The following is a 16419-nucleotide window of genomic DNA, read 5'->3' as shown; positions in this document are numbered from 1 at the left end:
CAAAGAGTTTTTTAAGGGAAAGAAGTGGAATGTTATGCAATGGCCCAGACAATCACATGACCTGAATCCGATTGAGCATGCATTTCACTTGCTGAAGACAAAAGTGAAGGGAAAATGCCCCAAGAACAAGCAGGAACTGAAGACAGTTGGACAGATTGGAAGATCTCCAGGATTTCCTATAGCTGGTATCAATATCCAGTAAGTGATGGTGTATCCAAATAAGTATATAGACTGTGCTCACCAGATGCGCAATCAGTTAGCGCATTTAAGAGACTTAAGAGTATTATCTCTTAAATGCGCTCACTGATTGTGCATCTGGTGAGTGCGCAGTCTATATACTTATTTGGATACACCATCACTTACTGGATATTGATACCAGCTATAGGAAATCCTGGAGATCTTCCATGCACCTTATAAGACTGTTTCACGCTTGAATTTGGGACTTTATGCAAAAGCTTATCTGTGTATATATGTGTGCTCATGAATGAATATTGCATAGTATTTTGCTTTCGCACTTTATGGTCACACAGTGACCTGTGTGGTTTGACAAATAAGTCACGTTTTTTCTGATTTGCACTTTAATATATGTTTATGTTATGTGCAATATTTTATGCCATTAATTCTAGCTCTGCACCCTTTGTTTATATGAACTTTTTGGAGGTTAATTGGTGCCTTTTGGTGTTCTAGCTGCTACAGTGACTTTTAGTGCTCACTTATTCTTTTTATATGTGAAAACTATGGCCAAGTGTGCCTGTGTATTAACACAGGCAGGCTTCTCTTTCAACAGTTACTAGAATATGCCTCTTCTTGTGCTGGACTGTGAATTAAATTTGTTATTTGACATTTAGGATTTGCGATGCAGCCTATTGCTCTTCTGTGCTAGCTGCCATGTCAGGGGAAAGATGGGCAGAAATTCACAACAGGTAGTATTCTTTTATGGGATTATTATGAAAGAAAATCAACTGTGTGTTGGAAAATACTACTACCCAATCTGCCACCTTAGATTTAAACATCTTCTCTTCTAATACGCTTTAAAGTCCTTTTACATTTTAATCCATAAATGTTTTAAATTCTCTTTACATATAACAGTCTAAGAAAATTATACAGTTGGTGTACGGTGGCCTTTTATTAAGCAGCTACAGGCAGAGCTACCATATGCCTAATGACAGAAGAATGAGCAGATCACAGCAGTGGCCTCCACGCTCACGATAAAGTTTCAATGTGTGCTGCAATGTATGTACAAGTGTTTAAGTCTGCCTCGTAAACACAGAGCTTGATGCACTTGGTAATGCTTACCGTAACGTTAGCTGTCAAGTGGCACTATTACATACTACAGTACCTCTTGAATCAAAGAAGGAAATATAAGGAAATCAAAGAAGCATTGATAATGTGTGAAAAATCTAAACGATGTGAATGCTTTAAATGATTGCTTTGCAGCAATGACAAAAGTCAGTAATGATCAAAGATAGGCAGATGCAGTAGGTCAACAAGAACAATGAGCACTGAGGCATCTGTTTGTCCTTGCTTGAATTGGTAAATCACTTGGGGGGGGGGGCTATTTATTAAACAAATTGTTGGGTGAATGTAATACACATTTGCCCGACCCTAAAAGGTATTCAGAGCTGTATTGTGCTTGATACAGGTTTCTCTAGGGTCAACAGCTTCATCTAATAGTCATGACACAGTATTTTTCCTGATTTAGGGATTTCAGAAAAAATATTGCACTAGATGGAGAAGACAATCATAGGAAATAACTGTATTAAAGTGTTATTAAAGGTTGGTTTGTTTGGTTTTTTTTTTAATAACATGTTATACATACACACTCTGTGTAGTGATTTTGCACAGAGCAGCCCTGATTCTCCTCTTCTTGGGTACCCCGCTGACAATCCTGGCTCCTCCCCCTTGACCAGTGCCTCCAGTAGCAAGCAGCTTGCTTTGGGGGCACTGGTGGACGCTCGCTCCTAAGCCCCGCTCTATGCGTCCATAGGACACATACAGCTGCGGCTTGGCCCGACTCCAGCTCTCTCCCCCCACTCCCTGTGATTGACAGCAGTGGGAGCCAATTGCTCCCGCTGCTGTGTCTTAGCAAATGAGGACAGGGAGACCTGGGGCTACCCTGCACATCGCTGCAACGAGAGGGGGCTCAGGTAAGTACTATGGGGGCTGTGGGGGAGCAGCAAACAGAAGGGTTTTTTCTTTCATGCATAGAATTCATGATGGTAAAAATCTTCAGCCTTTAGAACCACTTTAAGCTAAATACAGCCAGAATTCATTGGGCTGGGCATATGTGCAACATTTCTCCAAAAAATCTTTTATTATTAGACCACTTGGAATCCAGAATTTACCCCAACTTGGATAGACAATGCATGTCAGACATGCACAGGCCAAATCTCTCTCTCTCTCTCTCTCTCTCTCTCTCTCTCTCTCTCTCTCTCTCTCTCTCTCTCTATCTATATATATATATATATATACACACACACACACACACACACACACACACACACACACACACACACACACACACACACACACACACACACACATATATATATATACACTACAACCTTGATACATAACCAGATTCCCCACTCAAATTTGTTAACTGGGTCCACAGAGCCCAATTACATTGTGTTCAGTCAAACTAGCTGACCTATAAAAATGCTGGAACTGGAAATGATCATGTAAGTCTGTGCTGAATGGGCAGTGTTTACAGCCCAACTCCAAGTTGGGATTTAACTCCCCCCCCCCCCCCCCCATCTCATCTCATATGCCTGGTGGTGTTTTTTCCTACCTCTAAACACTGAACTTAAATGCCTCTATACTACCTAATGTGCATGGACACATAGGCTAACATTAGTTACTTTTACAGGCAAAAACTCCTCTGAGAGGTGCCAGTGTGCATGGAACCTAAAAGGGAAAAAAACTTTCCCATATGGAAATAGAACTTTGTCTTTAGCCTTTAACACTTCCTAAGTAACAAAGAAACCACACTTGTGTGATATGCATGTACCCAGAATACAAAAATATGTCATATGTACCTGTTTTAAACTTTTTTTTTAATACATTTATATTGTTTTGTTCCTGGTTTCCATGCCAAGACAAATGATGTCATACATCCCATCAGTCAGTCGGAGCAGAGGAGGGGTATTCTCAGCTAAACACACCCTCCTGCATGCATGCCTGAGCTATGGACAGATGAATTCCAAGAATGAAATGCTACTTGAATCATCTGCCCTTACTCAAGATGGCCACAGCCAGAAATTCTAGGGGGTGTTCAATGAGATCGCTCAGCAAAGTATGGAGACATGAATAAATACGTTTGCTTTGAATATTAAATATAAATTGCATAGCGTTTTCGATTTGTGGCTCTCAGATGCAGTGTGGTTCTGCTTTAAAATCCATGTTTGCGTTAAGTAGCATTTGGAAAATGTGACCGAATTATTTTTCTAACTTGTTGTCCTAAATAAAGACAATGAGGCCCCTTATAGACAGAGTGGACCTGTCAGTGGATCCACTTGCTCAGTGGGGATCTGCCCACTGATCCCCGCTGAGCAACAGGATGACAGGTCTGTATCCACTCTGCTTATGCAGAGCAGAAGCAGACACAGAGCGCTGCCTCCTATGGGCTGTCGGATGGAAACAGACCACCTGGCTGTTTCCATCCAACTGTCATCCGATCCAATCCACCAGATGGATGGGGAACAGATCCCCAGCCATCTGTTTTTAGCGGGCAGGATCAGATGCAGGGGTGTAAAACGGACATGTCCATTTATACCTGTCGTTCATAGAGAGCAATGGAGCATCCGATCAGGTCCGCTTGAAAAATGGACAGGCGTACCTGATCAGTTCGCTCACGTGAAAGGGGCCTAAATACAACATTTTGACATCTCCTTCTAAATTATTAATAAGGCCTTTCTGCATCCCCCAACCTCCAAGAGATAGACAAACGAAACCAGCGCTCCAATCTTCATGCAAACCAAGGAACTGCCAAAATGCCAATCGAAGAGGTGCTGCCCTTCTGAGATCGGGAAATCTGACCACTGGTAAATGAAAACAAACAAGGGTGCACTCTCATCGTGCATTACCGTGGTATACCACGTAATTTAATAAAAAAGGATGTATACTCACAAACCAACGTGATTATAGGCAGTATGAGTGATCCACAAAAACAGTCACAATACAACTGTGTCTAATGATGCGGATAGCTGACGCGTTTCGGGGGCTGAACCCCCTTCCCCAACCTCCACCCTAACAAAATGCATAATTAGTTGGAAATTAAAGAGAGATTAAAATCCCTTTCACGTTGCAGTTACACATGGTAATGCACTACTGTGCATTGTGGTACAATACAAAAAATGCTGCAGGTGTTCTAGGTAGCCTATTCAAATAATGGTGTCCTCCCACTCTAGCTGCACATGTGCGGCCCCAGAGGCACATGACGATCGGTGGTGCTGTGTCCCTGAGACACAGCGGATAACCGATCGCAGTAAAGAGCCGATGACACAGGCTCTATCGTGTGTCCAATCACAGCTGATCGCACGTAAATAGAAAATGCCGGTTATCGCGTGAGGAGAGGAGAGCTGCTAAAGCAGCATTCCTCAGAGGGTACATCTACACTGAGTATCAGGGCACTGATAATCAGTGTAGCCCCATCAGTGCCATATACGAGTGCTGTCTTTCAGTGCCCATCAGTAATGCCTGTCAATGCCCACCAGTGCAGCCTATCAGTTCCCATCACTGCAGCCTCATTAGCACACATCAGTGAAGGAGAAAAATTACTTGTTTACAAAATTTTATAACAGAAACTAAGAAAACACTTTTCAAAATTTTCAGTCTTTTTTAGTTTGATTAGCAAAAAATAAAATACCCAGTGGTGATTAAATACAACCAAAAGAAAGTTCTATCTAAAAAAAAAATTATACAATTTGTTTTAGTACAGTGTTGCATGGCTGCGCAAATGTCATTCAAAGTGTGACAACACTGAAAGCTGAAAATTGGCCTTAGCAGGAAGGGGGTAAAAGTGCCTAGTAGGCAAGTGGTTAAACAAAGGGCCAATGTACTGACCTTCAGGTTATAGGGGGTCTGGACTGTGGCCAGTGTGAGTAGAAAATGTCTCAGCATCGGTGGGAGTAAACACTGCCCCATCATTGGTTTTAACAGGAAAAATAGTGCCCCATTGTTGATTTTAGCAGGAGGATAATGCCCCATTGCTTGGTATCAATGGGAAGAATAGAGCCCCATTGACAGTGTCAGTGGGAGAAATAGTGCCCCATCCTTGGTGTCAATTGGAGGAATTGTGCCCCATCATTGAACTTAGCAGGAGGAACAGTGCCCTATCGATTGTGTCAGTGGAAGAAATAGTACCCCATTAATGGTGTCAGTGAGATTATTAGTGTCCCAAGGGATGTATAGAGGCAAGCAAAGGGCCATATCTTGCCCACCGGCCACAGTTTGGAGACCAATGCTCTAGCCTAAAAAGACAATTTGTCAGAAAGTGGTGGGGCACACACAGGCAATGCTACTAAATCCGCTATGAAAAAAACCTCTGGTGAACAGTTTGCATATAATAGCACATCTTTGGAGCATAGTACTATTATTAACAATTATCTGCTCTACTCCTCTGTGTGTTTCAATCAAATGCTAATTTCTAGTGATTATTCATGTTATAATTTTGCTCATATAAGTGAAAACTGCCTGCTTAAATCTCTCAGTAGCAAAAGATTTGCTAAATCTCTAAATTCTATTGTCCAAAAAAAATGCTCATCACATTGGAAGAGGTAGGGGGACCCTGGTCCTGAAGTGGTTAACATGTAAACAAAATGGAACAAGGGCCAGTTCAAGCTAGAAAGAATTACATGTTTTTAAATGCTCGATAAGAAATCTGCAAAGCAGACTTGGCCGTAATAGCCTGGGCTAAAATGATTGCTTGTCTTATTGCCTGGATAAAGTTTGATTTACCCCAGTGTTCTGCACCTAGTTATATTCTTAAATCACAGCAGCTGTGTGTGCAAGGAAGTTAAAATGTCAGCAGTCCTGAGCAAAAACAGCATCCTTCACAGGGAGGCTATAAAAATGAAACACAGATGTCAAAAAACAATAAATAACTCTAAATGGAGGATGTCTGAACTAGAAGAGAACTAGATATGTTCCAAAATGATCAATACTATTAATAATATAAATCTAGACGTGTAGAAGTCTAGCATACCCAGTTCAGCCTATTACAGGCAATTGCTAATCCCAAAACCAGTGTAGGGGCAATGAGGCTCTGAAAATCCCATTAGCAAGCACAATAGTCTGACCCTTAAATATTTCACCTATCATTTTGTAAACCTGGTCATAGATAGAAAAGATCTCAGCGGAGTTTAGGAGATTCAACCAACCTGAAAATGATTGGCATAACTACCGTGAGTTTTCTTTTGCAATACATGCACAGCAATAGGACTGTTTCACAGAGAAAACTGGCTGCATAGATTTTCCAGCATGCTGTGATCTCTCTGACCACCACTATACCTACATAGAACTGTGTGATCACCTATAAAAATAGTTCAAACACTAATAAAACTAAGTAATGTCATGCCAGCAGAAACAAAACGTAAAATGCTGGCAGTGGGAATACTTTACCTATAAAGGGCTTTGAACATGCTTCATAAATCAATTTTAATAATGGAAAAAAAAAAAAAAAAAAAAATTTCATTACCACTATACAAGGGTTGATTTACTAAAACTGGAGATTGCAAAAATCTGGTGCAGCTGTGCATGGTAACCAGATTCTAACTTCAGCTTGTTCAATTAGGCTTTAACAAAAAAAACCTGAAAGCTGAAGTCACCAACAACAAACATACTCAGACAAAAGTACACAGGCATGATGTAAGGGTCAGTTCACTCTACACACAGTCCAGTGTGGTTTTTCTGCATCAAAAACACATGGAAAGTAGGTTATATAGTTTCCAATGGCATAGTTCACACCAGTGCGGTCAGTTCCAGGTCATCACACTTCCAGAAAAAAAATAAAAAATAAAACACACTGCAGTTTTCCTACACTGAACTGTACTGGAACATGATAAAAACACATCAAAAAAACACTTGAACACACCAAAAATGCAACCAAAAAAATGCATTGGACCCCAGTACAGTGAAAAAAACAGCAAAAGAGAAGAAACAAATAATCTGGAATGCATTTGGTAACACATCAAAAATGCAACAATTATGCACAGTAACACATAAAAAATGTGTTAAAAACGTGCATGCTGAAACATCTGGAATGGATCAGGAGTGCATTTTTTTGTAGTGTAAACTGGCCGTAAATTCAGAGCAGCTACTAAGCCCTGGTTCACACTGAATCCAACTTTGAAATCGTGCAACTTCACTTCAAGTTGCAGGTCAGTGCGAATTCAAGTGCACCTTGCCTGATATCTGTTTACTTCATGCACAGATGTCTACACAAGTCACACCTGAAATCACAAAAAATAGTGCAGGAACATTTTTTCAAATCAGTGCAGCACTGCAAAGTCGGAATCACACCGATTTGAATGGTTGATTGCCAACAATAGGGTGCGACTTGTCATGCGATTTGGAACCGTCAACAGTGCTGAACCAGGGCTAAAGTCCATATACCCAAAGTCATAATAAGTTTTAAGTTCCCTACAAAGCAAACACAGAGGCTGTATCAGAGGTTGCTCTTATTCACTTGTATCATTTATTCATTTTGTAACTTTTATGAGAACTGACTTGTTAAGAGAGAACCTACAGTTTTTTTTAGCTTTTCAAAAGCAACAGCGACCATGCAAGGTAACTAGTAGCAAGGGGCACTACAGATGGTTTCACTAGAAGCCTGTAAGTCAAAGAAGGTAACACATAATGCTGTAAAGTATGAGAAAAGTGTGTATGTATATATATATGTATATATATATATATTTATTGATTTTTTTTTTTCGCAGATTCAGAATACTTTATTAATTCCAAAAAGAAATGATATACACACATTGTGTGTGGGTGTATCACAGCAAATATTTAAGGCTCCATTCACATCCAGGCATTGTGCACGCTCTCCAAAACTGACAAATCGCACCACTCTTGTTCAGGTGACATTCATTTTCAATGGCATCTAAGCTCAGGTGCAATTCTGGCATGATAAATTGCCTATAATTGTGGAAAACCACATCATGCAGAGCTTGTCACCCAAAAGGGGCAGGAGCTTCTTTTGAGAAGATTTGCTCTATTGTCATGGTGGAATTGTACCCTGGTTTAGGTGTCATTGAAAATGAATGTTACCAGAAAAAACGTGGTGCGATTTGTCAATTTTGCAGAGCATTTCTGGATTGCAGGAAGAATTGCAGCAATTCTGCATGTGATATAAAATGCCTAGATGTGAATGGAGTCTTAAAGAACAATGGCTATTGTAGAGCACTTATACCCTAAGTGGGTTCTTGTAACCAAAAAAAAAAAAAAAAATATGGACAAATATAAAAGAGTTGCATTAAATGGCCCACAGAGTCACGATGGCCACACGTGTTTAGAAAAATGTTCAAACAGCATTTGATACGCTCGATTGTTCGACTTTCAAAACCTTAGTGTGCTCATTTCAATTCTTGAGATGCAAAGTTTAAATGGCAAAAAAGCAAACCGTCATCTTGGATCACTGTAGCATAAGCAATCGATTTCCTAAATGTTAGTTGCTGAATCAATCGGAAACAGAAAAAAAACTACAGTGCATGTTAAAAATGTAAGCCCGGAAGTACAAGTAATGAAAAGAAAAGATCTCTTTTAAATACGGTTGGCGAGTGGCAGGGTGTACAAAGCTCAAAAAAATCTTTACCATTATTTCCGCCAATTTGCAAAAAATTTACTATGTTGTTAACGATGGATAATGTGTGAATTGGAGGAAATATTTATATACAATGAAGCCATTATCGCATGCATGTTCAACAGATCTTTATCAAGTGCCATTGTTTTGTTTTTGTTTCTTTTAATCATCTAAGGTCACCTTTATAAGTACTGCTTAGCCACCAGTCTTAGTGAAGGAATTCTTTTTAGCCTTTTATTCTATACAGGTGCTTTAATTACCAACACTGGCTCAGTAATTACCACAGCTGAGGGCAGGTCTGTTTGGATTAATGAGTTGAGAAAACACTACAGTAGGAGACACATATATATATTACACACATACATACATGCTCACTATAATTATAAGGCACACTTATTACGTACACAGGATATTGGAGACTATAGAGCCTGGACACATGAACTATTTACTATTTTGCAAACATTGCTTTACAGTACGTTGAGCTGCTTCTAAGTGCTCTGTGACAGTTTCTAATATAAACCACATTACCCTGAATATGGTTTCTTCCAAGTACCAATTCTACCAAATGCAGGTTCCTTGCAGTCTGATCCGCTACAAACCCCTGTTGTCACCATCCTTCCTATGGCTACACTCCACCAGCTACCTCCATGGCGCCTGCATATACCAAAGCTGCACTGGCAGTGAGGTACTACTACAATTACAGGGGCTCTCATTGTCCTCATTACTCTTCTATAGGAGGAGGAGATCGCCTTGCCATCTCAATGCTGTACAATGAGAGATTTTGTTTTGGAAACACTGAAGACATCAATTGGCAAATATTGAAATACACAAAACAAACCTCTGCCAAGCGAATGTTGTACTGACAAATTTTGTACACTGTAAAGAAAAAAAAAAAAAAAAACTTTAAGCCCAACTTTGTCAATCAAGAACAGAAATATATCCTAGGAGAAGTGATCTTACCTAAATCTTCCATACACTGTGCTCAGGACCAGGGGGGGGCAATGTCTCAGCAATCCCATACATTTGTTTTAGGTTCCTGTAGGAATCTGTGGCCCAGGATGTAGGTCCTCCCCCCAGGATGAGCCCACCTTGAACTTTCTGTCCAGTATGGAATACTTATAAAGTGTTTTCCTTCTGATGGCTTTGTAGGTCCTCGGGATCACAAAGTGACAGCTGAGACAGGCTTTGCCCTTTTATAAGACGAGGCTCACTGATAATCCTCAGCAGCAGGGATCGGTGCCCCATGTCCCCGACAAGTCATCGATGAGTTCTCCGTCACCATGAACTGTCACTCCAGCAACTGTCACTGTGCGGAACTCACATGGATGGAGTGTGTCTATCCCGCAGCCACGTGTTGGATGGTACATTCCTGCAGAGAGTGGAGTCAGGCTGAGTTGTGAATGAACATTCCATGATATGAGGTGAGGGCTGCCATCCAGGAGAGCCTTCCCCGATCCGATGGTGCCGCTCCGGTCCCAGCCTCTGCTGCCTCTCTGTTAGTAGTGAGCGCTGCACACCGCCGCTGACTTCCCTGTCTGATGGACAAGCTGCCTGCAGTCCAATGCTGAGCGGCGAGGGGAGGGCTCACTAGGCTCCATACACTCACATTCTGCTTAAAGTTACAGTGACATATTGCTGCAGTCCCCGAAGTATACAACACATTCGTCATCGCACTCAGCACTTCATTCCGAGCCAGTCATTTACATCAGCTTTTTCAGCCGTGACACCCTGTATAAGTGTGCAAAACCGTAAGGGAGCCCAGTCTACAATGTAACAAAACAAGAAAAAAAACGCAAATGTGTCTTGCCATCATTGGGAAACTTGAGCCTAGGATCATACAAATGCTGGCACATAGAAGGCATCACATAGTCCAATACTGCTCATATGCTCTGTCAGTGTCTGTGTTCCCCATACATTGGTGGTCAGCGTCTGTGTCCCCATACGTTGGCGGTCAGCGTCTGCGTTCCCCATACGTTGGCGGTCAGCGTCTGCGTTCCCCATACGTTGGCGGTCAGCGTCTGCGTTCCCCATACATTGGCAGTCAGCGTCTGTGTTCCCCATACATTGGTGGTCAGCGTCTGTGTCCCCCATACATTGGTGGTCAGCGTCTGTGTCCCCCATACGTTGATGGCCAGCATCTGTGTCTCCCATACGTTGATGGCCAGCATCTGTGTCTCCCATACGTTGGTGGTCAGTGTCTGCATCCCCATACATTGGTGGTCAGTGCCTGTGTCCCCCATAGGTTGATGGCCAGCATCTGCATCTCCAATACATTGGTGGTCAGCGTCTGTGTTCCCTATAGGTTGGTGGTCAGTGTCTATGTTCCCCATACATTGGTGGTCAGTGTCTATGTTCCCCATACATTGGTGGTCAGTGTCTGTGTCCGCATACATTGGTGGCCAACGTCTGCGTCTCCCATACATTGGTGGCCAGCGTCTGTGTCCCCATACATTGGTGGTCAGCGTCTGTGTCCCCATACGTTGGTGGCCAGCGTCTGTGTCCCCATACGTTGGTGGCCAACATCTGCGTCTCCTATACATTGGTGGTCAGTGTCTGCATCCCCATACATTGGTGGTCAGTGCCTGTCCCCCATACGTTGATGGCCAACATCTGCATCTCCTAAACATTGATGGCCAGCGTCTGTGTCTCCCATACATTGGTGGTCAGTGTCTACGTCCCCATACTTTGGTGGTCAGTGTCTGTGTCTCCCATACATTGTTGGCCAGCGTCCGTCTGCTTCTCTCATACATTGGTGGTCAGTGTCTGTGTCCCCATACATTGGTGGTCAACATCTTCATCTCCCTTATGTTGATGGTCAGCGTCTGCGTCTCCCATACATTGGTGGTCAGTGTTTGTGTCCCCATACATTGGTGGTCAGTGTTTGTGTCTCCATACATCGGTGGTCAGTATCTGTGTCACCCACACGTTGGTTGCCAGCATCTGTGTCTCCCTTACATTGATGGCCAGCGTCTCTCCCCCATCTCCCCTTATGTTGGTGGCCAGCGTCCATGTCTTCCATAAATTGGTGGCTAGCATCTGTGTCCCAATATATTGGTGGTCAGTGTCCGTGTCTCCCATACGTTGGTGGACAGTGTCTCTCCCCCTTCTCCCCTTATGTTGGTGGCCAGTGTCTGTGTCTTCCATACATTGGCAGTCAGTGTCTGTGTTTTGGACTAGGTCACCTACAGACCATTTACCGTGATCTACCAGTGAGACAAATTAATATAGAATTACGTGCACGTGGAAGCAAGACACTGACACTGTTGCAGTTTGCCAACTTCCTAAAATTCTGTTTTATTGAGGAACTAACAGTATAATTTATAGGTCTTATGATGCAGGCAAAGCATATACATTGATTGGGTGAAAAGTCCACTGGGTTTCTGCGTGTTCTTCCATCAGTGTTATCTTCCAATCATTGTCCCCAAAACGACTCATTCCCTTTTATGGGGGTTGTTTACGTTAAAGTCACCTAGGGTGAGACTCTGGATGAAGGCGCCATCTTAATTATCATCATTGTTCTGTCAACTTATATCTGATGTTTTCTTAAGAGAGTAAGGAATTAAATCAAAGAGCAAGAAGCAGAAAGTAGCAAGATTATAAAATTGTCGTTTTACTGATTATCTAATAAAACGTGGACTGTCTATCACAATCCACTACATCTGTGTCCACCATATTTTAGCAGCCAGTGTCCATGTCCCCCCAGCTGTTGGCGGCCAATGTCCATATCCCCCATACACTGGGGATCAGAGTCTGTGTCCCCATACATTGGTGGCCAGTGTCTGTGTTATGGTTTCCACCTCATCCCTTGAAACCCAAACACATATTAATTATACAATTTCTGTGACTGATTAATGTGGTAATTAAACTCACTTTGTGCCTTATCTGCATTAAATTAGCCTCAGAACCTGTGTAAATAATATGTGTTCGGGTTTAAAGGGATGAGGTGGCAACAATAGTCTGTGTCCTCCATACAATGGCAATCAGTGTCTGTCTCTCATACATAAGAAATCAGTGTCTGTTTCCCCCTGTACAATGGTGGCTAGTGTCTGCATACCCTATACATTGACAGTCATCATCTGTATCTCTCAATCAGTGTCTGCCTCCCATACATTGGCATGCAGTGTCTGTATCCCCCGTACATTGGCGGTCAGTGTCTGTGTCCCCCACATATTTTGGTGGCCAGTGTCCATGTCCCCTTTACATTGGCGGTCAGAGTCTGTGCCCCCCCCCCCATATGTTGGCAGTCAGTGTCTATGTCCCCCATATGTTGGTGGTCAGTGTCTGTGTTCCCCATATATTGGAGGCCAGTGTCTATGCTCCCCTTATGTTGGAGGTCAGTGTCTGCGTCATCCGTACTTTGGCGTCTAGTGCTGTACCCCTGTCTAATGACAGCAGGCAGATCACAGGCAGCATGATCAAGCACCTATGATTCTCTGGCAATCCCGCAGCACTCTGGTTAAGAGAGACTGCTTTAACCACTTGCCCTCCAGAGGATTTAACCCCCCCCCCCTTCCTGACCAGGCCATTTTTTGCATTACGGTACTGCCTTACTTTAATTGAAATGTGCGCGATCACCCAAATGAAATTACCATCCTTTTTTCCTCAATAAATAGAGCTCTCTTTTGGTGGTATTTGATTGCATGTGTGGTCTTTATTTTTTGCACTATTAAGAAAAAAAAAAAAAGACCAACAATTTTTAGAAAAAAAACTATATTTTTGACTTTTTGCTATTAAACATGTACTATACAAAAAATTTAAAATCAAATTTCGTCATAAAAGTATGCCAAAATGTATTCTGATACATGTCTTTGCTAGAAAAAATCCCAATACGTGTAAATTAATTGGTGTTCATTTTACTGGAATTTTGTTTACAATTTTACTAGTAATGGCGGCAATCAGCGACTTATAGCAGGACTGCAGTGGACATTCTGACACTGGAGAAACTGTGTTAATGTCTCTGACATCCCCAGTGACACCAATACAGTGATCAGTGCTAAAATAAAAAGCACTGACACTATACTAATGGCACTGGGTATGAAGGTGTTAACATGAGGGGCGATCAAAGAGTTAACTGTGTGCTAGGAGTGTTTAAATAGGGGTCGGTGTCTGTGTGCTTCACTGTAATCACACTGCTGTGGATGGCTATGCTGTGCACAGCCATCCACAGCAGTGTGCTGGAGCTGACAGGTAGGAGGACGATTAGTAAACAAAACAGTCCCCCCGTCGAAGATCCTCGGAAATCACCGGGCACCAGCAAGTAATTACCAGCCAGGACCCGGTGATTGACAGCCACAAATGGCAGGGCTCGCACACGTCCCCTACCCTGAAATGCAAAATCACATTATATATACACACACACGCCGTGATTTTGCGCAGCGCCGCCGCCCTGTAGCAGCATTTCTGCTATAAGGCAGACGGCAAGTGGTTAAATTCCTACAGTGTAACAATTTATCAAAATAGATCTAAGCCACAAGTGGACTTTTTGTGTTTTAAAGCACTGTGGGGTTTATCTACTAAAGCTGGAGAGTGCAAAATCATGATCATTTCCGCACAGAAACCAATCAGCTTCTAACCTCAGCTTGTTCAGTTAAGCTTTGGCAATAAAACCTAGAAGCTGATTGGTTTCTATGCAGAAGTGAGCCTGATTTTGCACTTTCCAGCTTTAGTAAATAAACCCCTGTGCATAATAAACAAACTGTTTCATCCATTTATTACAGTCATTTAAAAAGCACCAGTAATTCAAGCAGCTTTTTATATACTTTACAATTGCATCATTCCTTGCTGTTAAGCAGTTTACAATCCAAGGCCCCTACCTCACATCCAGAAACCAGTTTAGACAGGAAATAATAATAAACTGTGTTGTGCTCAAAATTTGTGACAATTAATAATTACAGTATAAAAATTATTAGAAAACAAAAGAAAAAAGCCAAAAGCAGTCCTGTCCAGAGTGTGCAGGATAATGAGACCCCAATTCTTCTCCAATTTTTGTAACAAAAGTGTCACCAACACAAACCGAACTTCCAAGGTGATATAAGGATGGTCTCTTACCGACTTCCCATGACCCTCTTAGACTAAAGAGTGGTCTTAAAAAGCTTATATGATATCTCAGGGTATCCACGTCCCCTTCAGTAACCATCTCAATGGAATCCAGGAACACCGTCACTCATACATATGTAGACTGATTATCACTATATTCATTATGAAAAATAAAAAAAGATAAAGTCTCTCCATAGTGTAAAACCTCTTAAAAGCTTTATTACAATCCAGAAATTGCATTCACGTGATATAAAAATGCATGTAAATATATGTACAGGACCGGCATCCACAGGCACTTCCTGGAATATAGAGAAGTGGTCCACTTTTCTACCTCCTGATGAAGGCTCGTTAAGAGCTGAAACGCATTGAGGTTCCAAGGTCTCTGAATCCATCTGAAAACTTCCCAATGGATGGAATGCAATCTACTGATTCATGTAGTTATAATCTAGTACAAAAGGGTCCAGTATACTGTATATGTTTTGTACTATTTGTAATTTTGTTCAATACATTTTTTTATCCTAATTATATTGTGAATTGGTACCTAGAGAGTCCTACCCTTCTCCTTTCTTTTTTCTTTAGCTGGGAGACAGTTGTAACCCTATAACAGGAATTGACCAAATAAGGACATTCATGCAAGGATCATCATGTTTTTTGATTGAGAACAGTTTAATTAATTTGATGGCAAAAAAACTTTTAAAATTGCAATGACTTAGTAAAGTTTGTATATAACTTAATAGTTACTAATCAGGTTTAAATCTACTTTAAAAAAAAAAAATACATATACTGGCCACACAGATGCCAAATTTCAGGCAATTGTAAACACTTTCATGTAGTTTTCAATTGTCAAAACATCAAATAGATCATTACAAACTGCCACCTTCAGTTTTTTTAGACCATAAAACATTTGTAACTGTTAATGGCTGTTGCCTTGAAATATTCCATCAATTTTGCTACACTGGTAATATCAGTAATGGATGTCATTATACCTATCAAGTATCCTCGTACGAGCACAGATGTTTCCTTTGTCTACAATCACACTTAAATCTTAGAGGTATATACACTCCTTTAAGTTTATTCAATAAACAGTGAAAAGAGCAAACCTCTAATTGCAAGGCAGTTAGCAATACTACTAATTGTTATTCTTGTTAATATCATCATTATTTGTAAAGTGCTGTAAAAAAATCTATACTTCCTTGTATTGAACTTTTGCACTAATTAACATTAAAATAAAATCCCCAGCTTTACAAAAAAAAGTCTAGCAAACAAAATAGCAACAATGGCACCTGAATGGTAGATGAAAATTAATTTTTAAAAGCACAAGATTATATACAGGGCTGGGACAAGGGGTGGGCAGAAGGGGCAGCCATCCAGGGCACAGCAGTAGGGGAGGGCACCCAAGCTCCAAATCAATGACTTGCAACCAGGGACCGCAGTTTCCCATCTGCTCTGACAGCTGCTGCTGTCACAGCATGTGCCAACATAACCCGTTCTCTACATCATCTTCCCACAGCTAACACAAAAACATACTGTGCATGTGCAACTACCTCCTAGCCACAAGAAAGCAATCAATTATTGCATGC

At 41.5% G+C, this 16419-nt stretch overlaps 1 protein-coding gene across 1 annotated transcript in view; it reads right to left on the bottom strand.

The window, feature by feature from the left end:
* IL1RAPL2 (interleukin 1 receptor accessory protein like 2) overlaps positions 1-10323 on the bottom strand; it is a 1007763-nt gene extending 997440 nt beyond the window's left edge. Inside the window, exon 1 of the mRNA XM_089684924.1 lies at positions 9764-10323. The gene's annotated coding sequence lies outside the window, so the exon portion shown is untranslated. The remainder of the gene's footprint in view (positions 1-9763) is intronic.
* Between the last annotated feature and the right edge of the window lie 6096 nt (positions 10324-16419).

Source organism: Staurois parvus, unplaced genomic scaffold (genome assembly GCF_062004578.1).
Source record: "Staurois parvus isolate SC_StPar_1 unplaced genomic scaffold, SC_StPar_1.0 ptg000361l, whole genome shotgun sequence".
Taxonomy (NCBI): Eukaryota; Metazoa; Chordata; class Amphibia; order Anura; family Ranidae; genus Staurois; species Staurois parvus.
This window is presented reverse-complemented; position numbering and strand designations above follow the sequence as displayed.